The 14,675-nt window shown below is 41.1% G+C and overlaps 1 pseudogene; it reads right to left on the bottom strand.

Moving 5' to 3' along the window:
- Window positions 1–567: 567 nt before the first annotated feature.
- LOC137268795 (uncharacterized) lies at window positions 568–14,239 on the bottom strand (annotated as a pseudogene).
- Between the last annotated feature and the right edge of the window lie 436 nt (window positions 14,240–14,675).

Genomic DNA, 14,675 nt, shown 5'->3' with positions numbered 1-14,675 from the left:
AATATAGAAATCTCTTTACAATTACTTTCATGTAAAACTATTGTATTGAAACTTTCTTTGATTATTGTTTGACAAAGTATAATGATGGAAATATATATTTTGTAGTGTCTCACGTTTGTCTGTTTTTACATGATTGGTTCTATGTATATCCGGGTTGACAAGCCTCTACCACAAAAAAGGTGTTGGGACAAACTTTGAGCAAATTCAATGATCGTTCTTCATGCTAGGTCCTATGGAGTTTAAGCCATTTGAGTCCCCTATTTAAGATTCGTAGTCACTTCCTGTTATATCTATTCCATGATTCAGTAAATGATTGCTTTCATGGTATTCCTGATGATGAAGTAACATAATATACCCTTCTAAGTTTAGATGAGAACAATACTGGGAACTCTCAGGTATCTTCATCGTTGTTAGTGTCAGCAGCCCCTTTCGACAGAATCTGCACATCCTCGGCATTACATTTTTGAGACCATAATTGTTTTGTCCAGATGGTCTCAGACAAGTTGTATGATCACATATTTCACATGCCTGTCTGAGGTGTCCTGCAGTTAATGTAGCAGTCAGTTGGGTTATCAGAAGAGATGACTGAATCAAAACCAGATTATGAAACAAGCTGTAGCCTTAAGCAAGTGGTCCTGTTCGTACAGTACTTGATCATTGCCTCTGACATATCCTCACGATTCATTCTTGTTGTGATACAGAAGGGCACTTTTGCCATCTCTTCCTGCTCGACCTATTTCCTGGAAACATTTCCCAACGGTTGTAGGTGGTTGAAAATGGATTACACGTCGTATGCTAGGTGCATTCAGACCCATGCCTAAAGCAACAGTGGCAAGGACCAACCTAATTTTGGGGTTTTCTTTCCTCAGTTCGGACACAATATGGGCTTTCATTTCATCTGTGTATGCCTCATGGTACTGGGCAAAAATTCGGTTTTCTGGAATCTATGATTCTTTAGGAATGTATGCCTTTTCCTTTACATGTCTTGCTTCATATTGATAGCAGTATCCCAGTGCCTCATCATTGTTGATGTAAACAACTGTCAAAGGGAATGCAGCCAGACGATTACTAAATTCTTCAACAATTGGTTGAATTAGGTTGTCTAATTTTTCGTGTTTTCTGATATTTGACAAACGAGTTTGAATCTGGAAAAAATGGGTTTAGATATAGCAACTATCCAAGTCTTCATTTGCAATAGACTGAATTTTTTACTGATCTCTCATAAAATGACACATGATTGCTATTAATCAGGTTAATATGGTTGGACATTTCTAATGACCTAGAAACGTATTAGATGTACTGTGTATTAACGTTTGGTCTGACATCTGGGCAATAACCATAGGGTATCTAGTGTAATGAAAATGATTTTAAAAAACCAAATAAATGATACCTCTAGAAAGATGTTGACACGATCGGAGTTTATTCTGATCGTCTTAAAGCCTACAACCTGAAGGTCTGCAGCAAGTTCTTTAATGGCTTGAGGGCTAGCAGTTGCAGTCAGTGCCAGATGAGCGGCACAAGAAAATGCAGATAACCTCTGACAACTTCTTAAATGCTTTTCTAAACTTTGGCCCCCTGTAGAAACAGCATATATAAGTCATTTCCATGGTATACAATGCTTAGTGGCATCACTTTGTGTCTGGAACGCAGCAAGAGATTTAAATGTTGCTCATATATTGTAACAAAGGTTTTACTTCAAACTTAATCTTTCTGCTTATCAGCAGTCAGGGAGAAATATTATCTTCGTTATGTTTGAAGGATATGATATATTGTATATTTCTATGAATTACTAATATTCAGAAGTGTTCTCATTGACACAAAAAAGCATACAAAATGATATCTAAATAATTCATGTTGACACATATAGTAAACTGAGTGAGAGGATGAATGTAATTTAATGCTATGTACAGCAATATTTCAGCAAAATCACAAGTATGGCGAGCAAATGCTTTAACCGCTAGGCTACCCACCACCTCCTGTGTACTTTAGAATAATAAGGTAAATACTTTTTACTTGCTACCTCAGTATTGATGGTTTGTATTTCGACCAGGCTGAAGAAAATGTTCTTCCTGACTGATAAAAGCCCTAAGTTAACCTCCTCATGCTCACCATTCAGATATCATGTGCACTTCATCAATAACAAGAGCGCAGACTTTTTCTTGGAAAAGTGGAGATCTGAGTAAACTTCCAACTGTCTTGTTGTGGAGAAGAGTCTCTGGATGGGCACAGATGATGTTGAATTCTCCCTGCTGCAGTTCTTTCATCTTGACATAAGTTGGCGCATGAATGTCATTTTCAGTTACGTCGGCTTCATCTTCATCACTTCTTCTTCATCTTCATCTTCATCTTCATCTTCTTCTTCATCTTCATCTTCATTTTCATTCTTCTTGCGTCTCCACGTCAATTTGGCGTGAGATCATCTTGTAAGTCTTGCCAGCAGTACCTGTGAATACACCATCGTCAAGTGCAAGGGCTTAGTTACTTCATAATATTGTTTGTATATATAGAAGTAGTTAGCAAACACTAACTGAATACATACATACACACGTTATGGGTGAGAACGCCCTTATCAGTATTATGACAACATGACACTCCATCATCTGGTGGAGATATTATATATAATGTTATGACTTACGATCTCAATAAAAGGAAAAAAATGAATACCTTGTGAATTAAGAAAACAGGCTTTGATCCCTCGGTCACACACTGGCATAACCTGGTCCTGCATCAAGGAATTAAGTGGACACAACGATGACCATCCCTGGATTTGACAGATCCTTTTGGAGAAACCACGCTAAAAGTTGAAATATAACGCCTTTGTCATATCCGGTTGGCAAAACGGCTACACAGTCAATTCCTCTTGTAAAGATGTGTTGAGAGCTGTTGATCTTTAAGCTCAAAGTTAATGTTTAACTTGTGCTTTGTATACTTAAGCGAAGTTTCAAAGTTTGGCGGTGTCACTGTTTTAATGCTTCGATATCCGTTAACATTTTCACACGCAAAATATTTTATGATATAACACAGTAGTTACTGTAAGTTTCTTAGCCCGTTACCAAATATCAGGGGCAAAAAAGTCTATGATCACGGAACTAAACCTAAGAATCGAAAATCGCAAAGAAACTATTTCAGACCTTTTCACATATTACTACGCGCGATCTGATTGGCTTGCCACGGTTCTTGGCAGTAATGGCGTGCGATAGGGGTACGAGCCTTCTTGCAGTTTAGGGAAAGAGGCGACTAGTTGCGAATGAATTCATTGGTCTTCACCTCGGGTGGTTAATGGCGGTCGCTCACTCGGAAAAGGCAAGCGCGTTCTAACTTTGGCGGCAGATGGAGCAGCAACTGATTTCTAGGACATGTTTAGCTCGACATCTGGCTGAAGGCTAGAAATTCATTCGGAAGATAAACCCTGAAACAATGTCAAGTCACAATAACTTTGTTTCCGAGTATACTCACAACTCTGCAGTCATCTCTAGGCAGAAGTTGAATCACAATGGGAACAAAACGTTTCTTCATGCTGTCAGCTCTGTATTTACCCGATTTTAACAGTACAGGCATTATGTGTATATATACAGTGTTCCCAGAAATTATTGAGAAAATCTTTGTTTTTTTTCTAAAGATGCTAAGATTGGAAAAAGGGCTTTCACTATGCACTGGGCATACTAAATAAGGGATACAACTCTTGAAGGCTTAGAAGGCAGCTCATTACGTCAAGAGTTATCTCCCTTGTCTGAGCAGACGGCTTCCTGTGTTGACATGGCAGAATTTACAGCAAGAGAGAAAAGAAAGCTCATTCTAGATGATTTTGAAAGGGGTGAGGCTGATGCTAAAGTGTTAGCTTGTAGACATGGTATTCCTCTGTCTACAGTATACAGAACTTTGAAGAATATTCAAACAGGAACCGGGATAGAGCACAAAGCAGGGGCAGGTCGGCCTAGGAAATTCAGTGTTGTGGATCGCCGAAGACTTGGGCAGATTGTGAGTAGGGGCAAATTGAAAAGTGTTGAGAACATCAGAAATGAAATGATTAGCAGAGGAAGTCCTCAGGTATACAATGAAACAGTTAGGCAGGAATTACAGAGACTTAATTGGGTGAAAAAACGTGGAATTCCCTCGCCGTTGATGAAAGATGCACAAAAGGAAAAACGTTTAAACTGGTGTCGGGCTCATGAAAATCAAGATTGGGATAATGTTTTCTTTTAGGATGAAAGTTCTGTTTGGCTTTTCCCTAATTGTGTGAAAATTTGGACCAAAGATACTGTCAAACCTATCTACCAGCGACCAAAAGTTTCACATGTGGGTGGCATATCGGCTCGCGGAGTGACGCCGTTGTGTGTTTTCACGGGAAACTTGACAAAAGAAAGATACGTTGACATTCTAAATGGTCACCTTCTTCCGACAGCACAAACATAGTATGAAGATGATTGGATTTTCCAGCATGAAAATGACCCAAAACACACTGCGCGCTACACAAAACAGTGGTTGTCGGGCGAAAATGTTCAAGTTTTAGACTGGCCCAGTTACAGCCCAGACCTAAACCCAATTGAGAATGTGTGGGGAGTCATGAAGGACAGAATAAACCAAAAGGGACTGAGAAATATTGAAGATATGAAGGCCGAGGTGGTCCAATATTGGGATACCCTGTCACACGATTACCTACAAACTTTCATGGGTAGTGTGCCTAGGCGTATTCAGGCATGCATTGCTGAGCGAGGAGGTCTAACAAAGTACTAAAACAAGACTGAGACTGTAAAAGGATGATGTTTTAACATGTTTATGTAAGTAAAACGCCAGTAGTTAATAAACGTAATGAGTTACATGACGCAACATGATTCTCAATAATTTCTGGGAATACTATATATACTTTCTCCTTCTTTGAGTCAGGTCTTAGGTATTCTGGTGGACGGTGTCACTATTGAACACGTTTCATAGGAAGGTCGATACAAAAGGAATCAATCTGAATAGAATAACAGCACACTTCAAAGTAAGTCTCCATGAATCCGTCGTATGCTTTATGGCTCGGTTGGGTCGGCGATGATTTATTCGTGAGGGCCATCCGTTTTGTTCTGGGGAGGTACTGGGGCTATCAACAGATATGCAGATAACAACGATTACAAGTTATGCTTAGAATGATGGACGAGAGGCACCGATTCTCTACATGACAAGCAGGGGGTCACTTACTTTGTACATGAATGTTGTGAGGGTGGGGGTGGGGGGTACACTATAAGTGTTACACAGGATGTGAGGCTTTTCGCTGACTTTAAATTGAACGGCTCGAAGTGAAATCGACTTCAGTGGAGGGTTAGACCAAAATCGCTAAAAAATTACAGGAAGTGTTAACGCGATATTTGACGCACCCTGTAACCTTCGTAAACAGTACTTGAATTAGGTCCAGAGTGCAGTGTCGTTTCCTTTTATGTACATTGGATGCTGAGTTCCAGCACTACTGGCTACAATGTGACGATCGTCAACAGTGGTGAACTTCGGTGCCACCGGAACCACCCAGTGATTCAAATCCGGCGCAGTCTTAAACACACCGAACAGCATCTGTTAGATATAACTTGAGTCATCCACAGAGGCGATCCGCCCTGTCGTGCAACCAACACCTTCCAACTGGCTGATTAGACCCATTTCATGATCTGGCAACATTAAGCACCTAAAGCATGAAGTACAGAATTTACAGGTTAGCACAGATTTACAAAGTGTACAAAGTGTGTACCCTTCACAGAGTGTACACCTGACACGTCATACCACACATGCGTGACTAAATCTACCTTTTATTTACACATGTAAGTGTTATCCCGATAAAACATCTGATTAATCGACCAAATAATCAGGTTGCAAATGAAGCTCTCATGCATCCACGCTATGAAGGTGATGACATTCTATAAATAGGACGATAGAAATAACGACGTGACTAACGCGGCCGTTACGCAGACTGTCGACGTTGACCTGTAAGAAGCTGGTACTCCTTTGGGTGCGCCCTCGTCCCCATTCATTATTCAATAGTCTTGCCCTGGACTTGAGGTTGAGCGACCAGACGGAAACAACTTGCGTTTACAGACGGTGCGGACCCAGTTGTTCTGTGTACGATATCGATGTAAGATACCTCACCTGACATGAACTGAAACACAAGCACACAATTAATCAATCATGGGCGAACAGACAAAGTGCATAGTCGCTCCTGGCAAATTGTGTGAATCAGGCGAAAAGCAGAAGTATTCCGGTGATATGTTGAAAATGTTAAAATATATTATATCAAATCATAAGCAAAATTCTATCAGCGGCTAACAATCCGCGTATTGAAATAGAAGTGGGACACACACTGTTTGCTGTTTTCAACATGGCACGTGAACAATAAGACTGAAGATTACTATTGAGTAGTAAGATCATAGTGCTTAAGTCAACAGGCGGAAGTAAAGTGGATTTTCAAGAATAATTAATTGTAGCCATACGCACACCACCAACATCTGACACTAAATTTGTTTATTGTAACCATACGCATAACACCAACGTCTGGCACTAAATTTGTTTACTGAAGCCATAAGTACACCACCAACGTCTGACGCTAAATTTGTTTCTTTGTTTAAAGTGATTTAAAATATATTCTTAAAAATAGTAGAGAAACCTGAACTTTCAGTTTGGACGGAAAGTATGAGCGTAAACACGTTTGAAAGACAGACATCTTATGAACGCACCACCATTTCATTTCTAAATGCCCCATACGTGCATAACGTGCCACGAGCTTGAGGTCGATAAATCACTGTAGGCTGTTAGTTTTGACAGTTATCTTGCAGCACACACTGTTTGTTTCTATTTGGGTATTTTGGTTTGAAGATCAAAATTGTAAACATGAAATTTTCAAGAGCGATTATTGTACAAACAGCTATGGTCATAAGGTTACATGGAGGTTAACGTCGTACTTTTATAAAAATATTTCGCTCATATGACCACGTGCTTGCGTGTGTATGTGTGGTAGCCTGTTTTAGTTCAGGCGTAAGCTTGTTTTATAGTGCTTGCACATCGTGACACCATGCGTCGGTTAAACATAAATACCCTACTCAGACACACTATACTCCGCGCCCACCCGTCATTGTTGTATCCATTAATGACGAGCGCCAGACAAGGGCAAAAGGTACCATATTCTTAACGTCTTTTGGCCAAATGATGAGGTCTGGGATTGAATGTGCGACTTTCCGCTCTCTGAGCGGCCGCTGTAACCACTACACCACGGACACAGTCAGACACATTATACTCCGAACCCACCCGTTGCTGTATCCATTAATACCGAGCGCCAGACAAGGGCAAAAGGTACCATATTCTTAACGTCTTTTGGCTAAGCGATGAGGTTTGAGATTGAATGTGCGATTTTCCGCCCTATCCTCTACAGTCACTTTGGCAAGAAGAAGTACCGTTGGTGATGCACTCTCAAAATATTCAACTTTAATGACTTCGATCTCCACAGTTTTTCAATCGTACATTAGCAACGATGTTCCCTACTTTTTAAAGAGTATAGTAATGCTTGTTAAGTGTGGTGTCAATTATGAATATAATCATTGGATTGTGCTGAACACCGCTGTGTAAAGTGGCGCTATGTGCACTACATGCCTACCATGAATGTGAGAAGGATCTGAGCCTCACGCCTCGATGACAAATAAAATTGTTCTTGCGGTCCCCAAACAGACGGGGAAACAGGAATGAAGCATATCGCCGATAAAGGTGCAATTATGATCAAAACCAATGAACCAGTGAACATTGCCAAATTCTTTCACAACCTCTGTGTCCCACATTTTGTTGTTACCGTCACAATCGTTGCAATTGAGGAAATCTGAAACCATTTTTAAGGAAATATGTATGGAATGTATATATATATATATATATATATATCCATAAACAGAAAATATTACATTACTTAGGCTTGTAAAACAAAATAAAAAACAAAACAAAAAAATTGCCTTTCTTCTTTCTAATGTATTCCGTCACAAGTTAACTGGAAATTTATTTTTCAAGATCTTTATTTTTGTTGAATACAAAAGTTTGTTTTAATTTTGCAAAATAACTGGATGCAACTCGCCCGTAGTCCATAGCGCTGCCACTGTGTATTTTCATTTCAGCTGCATCTGGAGTTAAAGGAAGCTTCGTATCCATGGCCTGCAGTCAGTGTAGTCATCAAAATTAATGTGTTCCAAAACTTCAATGGATAATTGAAAGGAATTCATCTGCAAGCAATTAACTGTTCTCGTACTTCTTTGCATTTCGGTTTTCAGTCTTCTTTTTCGAGGTCCCGGGTTCAGTTTTTGTCTCTCGTTCCGCAGGAGGACAATGAAATCAGATCATCTCTCAGGGTGTTTGATTTGCTTCTTTGTTCACGAACTGGACACTTTGATAACGAGTCGGGAAAGGAACTGTTGCTGAATATTTTTCTCGAGTTCGAGTCTGAACCGCAAACAGAACTGATCGTTTTGTTTCAGTGTTTGTTTACTGTAACAATTTTAACGTTCCTCTTTCACAATGTATTTCTCCTGCAAGAGACAAAAATAGTGGAAGCCACTACAAGGTCTGTACATCGCTGACTTCCGTCGGCAGATTTTGGACACCTGGCAATACTTTCAGAATTGGAGCATCAGAATAGACTTTGAAGTAATAAGGTTTTATGGACCTATGTGAAATATAATGGTATCGCTGAGATTAAACAAATATCATCTTGCGGTTTCATTTTTACTGTGGTAATTGCTAATTCTTGTAGTTAGCAGCAATTTCTTTCTCCCTAATGTCTGGGCGACATTATAAAGGTCACTGAGAACGTCTTCGCTGGCGCAGAATGTCCTCCGCACGAAGGTTAGTCTCTGTAAAGATTAACAAACTGGCGTGAAGTCAGCACATGGCAGACTGCGACTGTTCTTCCAAGCAAGTACGACTAATACGAAATTTGTCTGGAAGCACTTCAAACCCGCCGATCAGTTTCAATGTCTTATAGAGACAGAGAGCAGCCCAACTGCATTCTTTCTAAGATAATGGAGCATGTACCGAAATAGCGAACGTATTCTGCTGTTTTTAGATTTTGACTTTGTTAGAATTTCTATAAATTGTTAACTTTATGAGGCATTCAAATATACATTTACCGCAGGTGAAGATAGAATATAATTATATATAATGTGATAGTCTGATTGCCCTTTGCGGGAATGAATCGTGACTTTAAAAATAGAGATGTTTTGGCAAGAACGAGGGAGCTTTGAGATTATCTGTCTGGAGTAATTGGTGTTCTGATAAATCGCTGTATCGAGAAGACTTTAGAACACGTTACAAACCATCTTCCGCCTTCGGGTAATAGAAAGTATTTACATGATAACTTATTGGTCGACTTCGCAATGTGCCTGCAATTGCCGGTGATGAATTGTCGTGGCTGCTTGTAAATCTTATGCTGATAATCTTTTGAATATCTGGTGCTTGCTCATGCAATGGATGTTTTGTTTCACGAATCAGTGACCATGTTGCTTAGGTTACAGGATGGTATTCACGAGATGTACAAAGATAAGAACACTGATTTAGGGTATTGTTTCTAACATTTAAGATATGTGTGAATATACATTATCGTGTTTCTGTTACAGATGTCTATAACGTTTTATTACAAGGCTGAAACTATACGTTAATTGGAAACCAATCCAGTTAAATCTTCTCAAAGTTTACAATTTAATTCTAATCACTACAGATGCTTCTGTGATATTACGACATGGAGTGGCAGTAAAATAGTGGCGATTGACTCGGTATAAACCTGGCGGTAATGTTGTCTGGGCTGATAAACAGTCTCATTTAGGAACCCGTCTCCCCCTTTCCCAAGACAACGATTAAGTCCATCTGGGCCTCCAAATGGTTGAACTTCCTGGATCAGAATAGATTTTGGTGCTAATCGTCTACCTTGATGTCTGTACACACGCTTCGGACCATCATCTCAGGCAGAACATGTTTGTGAGCTTCAATATGCTGACATCAGCTGTTTACACCGGTGTTTGTGCGTTTCGTTCTACGAATGGTGATGTTTTTGCAACATCATCATTTTTTCATTCAGTTTATATTTCCCGAAACACAACCTGTTTCATTAAAGCAAGTTGATTACAATTCTCTGGGATACATATTCCAGTATGCATTATCATTTGTATGAGTTTTTTTCAGCAACCCACGCTTGTCATAAAAGTCTACTATGCTTGTCGTAAGAGGCGACTAATGGGATCGGGTGGTCAGACCTGACTTGGCTGGTACATATCATCGGTTCCCAGTTGCGCAGATCGATGCTCATGCTGTTGATTACTGGATTGTTTGGTCCAGGCTCCATTATTTACAGACCGCCGCCATATAGCTGGAATATTCGTACGTGCAGCGTAAAACTAAACTCACTCACTCACACGCGTAGCTTTATGAAATACTTCAGAGATCTCCAGAAAACCAACCGGGCATCCATGGCTTGATCTTGATCAGTTCCACGTAAATGTCTGACCAACATTCCTTTAACCACCATCAGAGGTACTCCAGTTTCACAACACCCCTTTTTGAAACTCGTCATGTTTTTTTATGAGCCTACTTTAATCAGTGATCTTGGCTGTATCCTTCGTGTGTATTCTCTTGCTTTATGAACATGGAACATGAGACATTTCAATGCTGGTTATTAGGCCTCAGGAATAAACCTTCTTGCAGAGACGTCCTTCACAAGACACACATTATTATCCTCTCATTTCCTGTTTGAGGCATTAATTTCAGAAGCTGTCAAATAAAAAAAAATGTTTCAGGTACAGTATTTTTCCCGTATTGACTTTTAAATGTATGCACGATGTGACATCATTTTAACGATTGGCATGTGTGTGTAGAGATTCAGAAGCAGGCAATTTCTTTGAAATGTTTCAGTTTGGATATATATGTGTGTCTTCTTTTATCCGTATGGAGAAGATTACTTGACATACAGACCACAACATGGCAAAGCAACATTTGCAAACCTTGCACTTATTTTGCAAACCTAAATACTTCTAAGAGTCCAAATCTTAGAAACGTGACCACGATGAATCTCGGGTGTTTATAGAAACGGGGAACCGGCAAGTGTCATTTAAGTTTTCTGCATGGACTACTAACAGTGACCCGGTGATGAAATTTGGCAAAAGATTAAACATTGATGCATCACCTGCACCATACATGGGGTCGTGAATCAGGGAGGATCCTCAGAAAGGATCCCGTCAGTCAAGAACCTCTCCATGCTACACGAGCACACACAACGACGTCGTTTACTGGGGTCGACATCAGTCGCACATCCTTGCAGAATTGGCTTTCTTGAGATTGTCCGTGGCAGCCACCCAAGCATAGTAAATATGTAAGCTATGGTGCAAAGTGAATTACAACAGAAGTTACAATCTTCCGGCTACATGACGGCGGTCAGTAAGTCTGACCACCAGATCCACCAGAACAGTCACCACGGTTCTGATATCCATTTAAGATATTTTCAGGTCAGGAGCTGGAGAATGGACGGGTGGGTAAGGGGTGCTGGACATAATGGGGGAAATGATGATCTGGGAATCAACCCCCAACCCCCTTCACACACACTCTCTCACTCACTCACTCACACACGCACGCACGCATACACACAGATGACGTGTCCCCACCCCTCCCCGCCCCCCTTTCTCAAAAAGGTGTAACCGCCCCCGGTCATTACGTTACTCGCCTCTCAAGACGTGCATAGGTCGTTAAATACCCATTCTAACCCGAGTCGTGAAGGGTCGATAAAGGTGGGAGTGCGCGAGTCTGTCGCCTTACCTTCACTCACATCTCTGAATACACATTCACATTGCCTGTGATGGACCACTCATTTACAAGCTGTTCACCTGATGATGTGTGACTGCTCGAAGCAGCTATCAGCACAGGTGCACCACACTATATGCCTACAACTGTCCTCGATAATATTACCTGCTTATTAATTTCATGAATTACAGCAATATACATCTAATATTTAATGTGATTTAATATTACGTAGTCTAAACAGGATGAGACTTTTATCTGTATCATATTGTGGAAACATTAAGACGAAGGGCTGTTGCAAATAAATGAGGAATCCGACGTATGGACCCCTTTGAGTGAGTGAGTGAGTGAGTGAGTTTAGTTTTACGCGGCACTCAGCAATATTCCAGCTGTATGGCAGCGGTCGGTAAATAATCGAGTCTGGACCAGACAATCCAGTGATCAACAACATGAGCATCGATCTGCGCAATTGGGAACCAATGACATGTGTCAACCAAGTCAGCGAGCCTGACCACCCGATCCCGTCAGTCGCCTCTTACGACAAGCTGAGTCGTCTTTTATAGCAAGGACCCCTTTGAATCCGTACGCTTGTCGACAAAGCCTCTCCACCTGCTGGTATTAGTCGGTTAGTGTCGAACCACTGAACATACATATAAATCAATATTCGGTCACAAAATTGACGCATTTAACCTTCTGCTTTCAAGACAGAGTGTAGATTAGCAAACACAGCCACCTTTAGTTGTGTCAAAGCGCACCCGATGTCTTGACCAGCGCGTCCCATCCACATAAAGGGCCATCCTAACTCATGTACGTTTATGTTATGTGAGCACACCCACCCATATACTCATGGCATTTAATATTTGCAACTTATTTAGAATATTTAGAATTGTTTCTTTTGGTGTATCCAGGTGAGTGAGTGAGTAAGTTTAGTTTTATGCCGCACTCAACAATATTCAAGCTATATGGCGGCGGTCTGTAAATATTCGAGTCTGGACCAAACAATCCAGTAATCAACAGCATGAGCATCGATCTGCGTAAATGCGCAACAATCCAGTGATCAATAACATGAGGGGGGTAATCGGGCGATTATAAAGGTTTGACAGTACCTTATGAGACTACAACAAGACGTTTGTTGCCAGCTCTGCCAAACCTCCTCGATAATCTGCACGAACAGACCGAATGAACCCGGATGTGACCCTGCAAAGAGAAAGAGAGCGGGCAAAGAAACTATCTCACTCGCCCTAACAAGCTCTTCTATCCTGGAATGAAGATCAGGTGATGGAACACATACGTGAATTTTACTTCATGTTTTGGAACTTATACATCATTGGCAGGAGGTATTTAAGCAAATCGTGGCCAAATCTGTACACACCTACAATTTCAGTGAGAGGCCCCTAATCACTATTGCATTGCAGTCAGCGATCTCACCCACTCAGCCACCCCGGCTTCCACAAGTGTTAAGTGGAGCAACGCCCAATCCAGGATATCACTCAATTAAAGCTTTGTAAGAATATGTAGTTTACTGAGTGTCAAACCACATTTTACACACTATGCATTCACCACTTTCTAAATGGCAGTGTGTATTCATGATAGCTATCGCCCGTATGAGACCTGCCATTTGTCAGAGGGTACAGAGACTACATCATGGAGACCGGAAGTTGTTACCCTTCCATCTCTGTGGAAGTAAATGGCTGTTGGGTCGCTGACTTTGTATGCCGGTAGTGATGTGTTGTCCTTTGATAGTGCGAGAGTCGGTAAGAAATCTCAAATATTCCCAAATGTGTTGTCATGTCATCCGACTAGAAACATAGCCATATACGTTTCTGTCCATCTGCTAGATTAAAGGAGCGGTGGGGCAGCATTGTGGTTAAATCGTTCGCGCGTCACAAAGGAAATCCGGGTTCGATTCCCATATTGGTACAATATGTGAAGCCATTTTCTGGTGAACCCGCCGTGATATTATTGGAATATTGCTAAAAGCATTACTGATAGATATGGGGATAAAACAAAGAACGAGTTACAGCAAATACTCATAGTCAGGGAAACATGAGTCTATCACAACTTCGACAAGGACCCTTTGTTAATGATATGACCGAATAAGTGTTATGGGGTCAACTCTCAGAAGTCGGTTTCGGATATGATCGCCATTAGCAGCCCCACAATCCAGAGGGGATGTCACCTAGGAGGACGTTGCGACTGATAACTCAGCCACGGTGCTGTACACCGGCCAAATGGTCATCGATTGTCCTGTGATTTCTCCTCAAGCCAATATGCTCCTGCCCACGAAGGCAGCACTTTGACAAGCAAGCTCGTAAGCGTAACGGTCAGTCCGACTTCTGCGAACACGCAAACATTCACCTCTGTTGTCAAGATGAAAACTACACTGAGTGTGTAGAGCCTCCTCTGGTACTATCACCTGAACCTCTGATGTTTGGAACATGTCGAACTGCACATTCCATGGCATCGCTGGAATGTTTTACGTACAGGTGAACGACCTAAGCGGATGACTTTGTTATGTTCTCTCATGTCTTCTATAATCCCATTGCCAACCTTGTAATAGTGGGATATGCCAGGGTTCTGCGAACTGCCATCTGGAAACGATTTGGCATGTGAAGCATACGAACATGATTATTCACGTTACGTAAGTCCTAGACGTGGTGTGGTTAGTCTCTTTGTCCCCAGTCTATTGATGCCGATCCTAGAGTGGGTCAGAGGTTCTGACATGATGTCCCAAGTCCCACCATCAATGTTTGTTCAAATATAGTTTCCAGGATTCTCTTCGTACGCAACAGCTCATTTCCAGATATACATGGTATAACGTTTACGAGGTTTTTGTCGTTAACACGGTTGGGCCCTGGAGTTAAACGATTAAGCTTTTTACTGATTTTGTTCCTTGGTTA

Source organism: Haliotis asinina, chromosome 16 (assembly GCF_037392515.1).
Source record: "Haliotis asinina isolate JCU_RB_2024 chromosome 16, JCU_Hal_asi_v2, whole genome shotgun sequence".
Classification (NCBI taxonomy): domain Eukaryota; kingdom Metazoa; phylum Mollusca; class Gastropoda; order Lepetellida; family Haliotidae; genus Haliotis; species Haliotis asinina.
The sequence above is the reverse complement of the archived record's forward strand: the minus strand, read 5'-3'. Positions and strand labels throughout refer to the sequence as shown.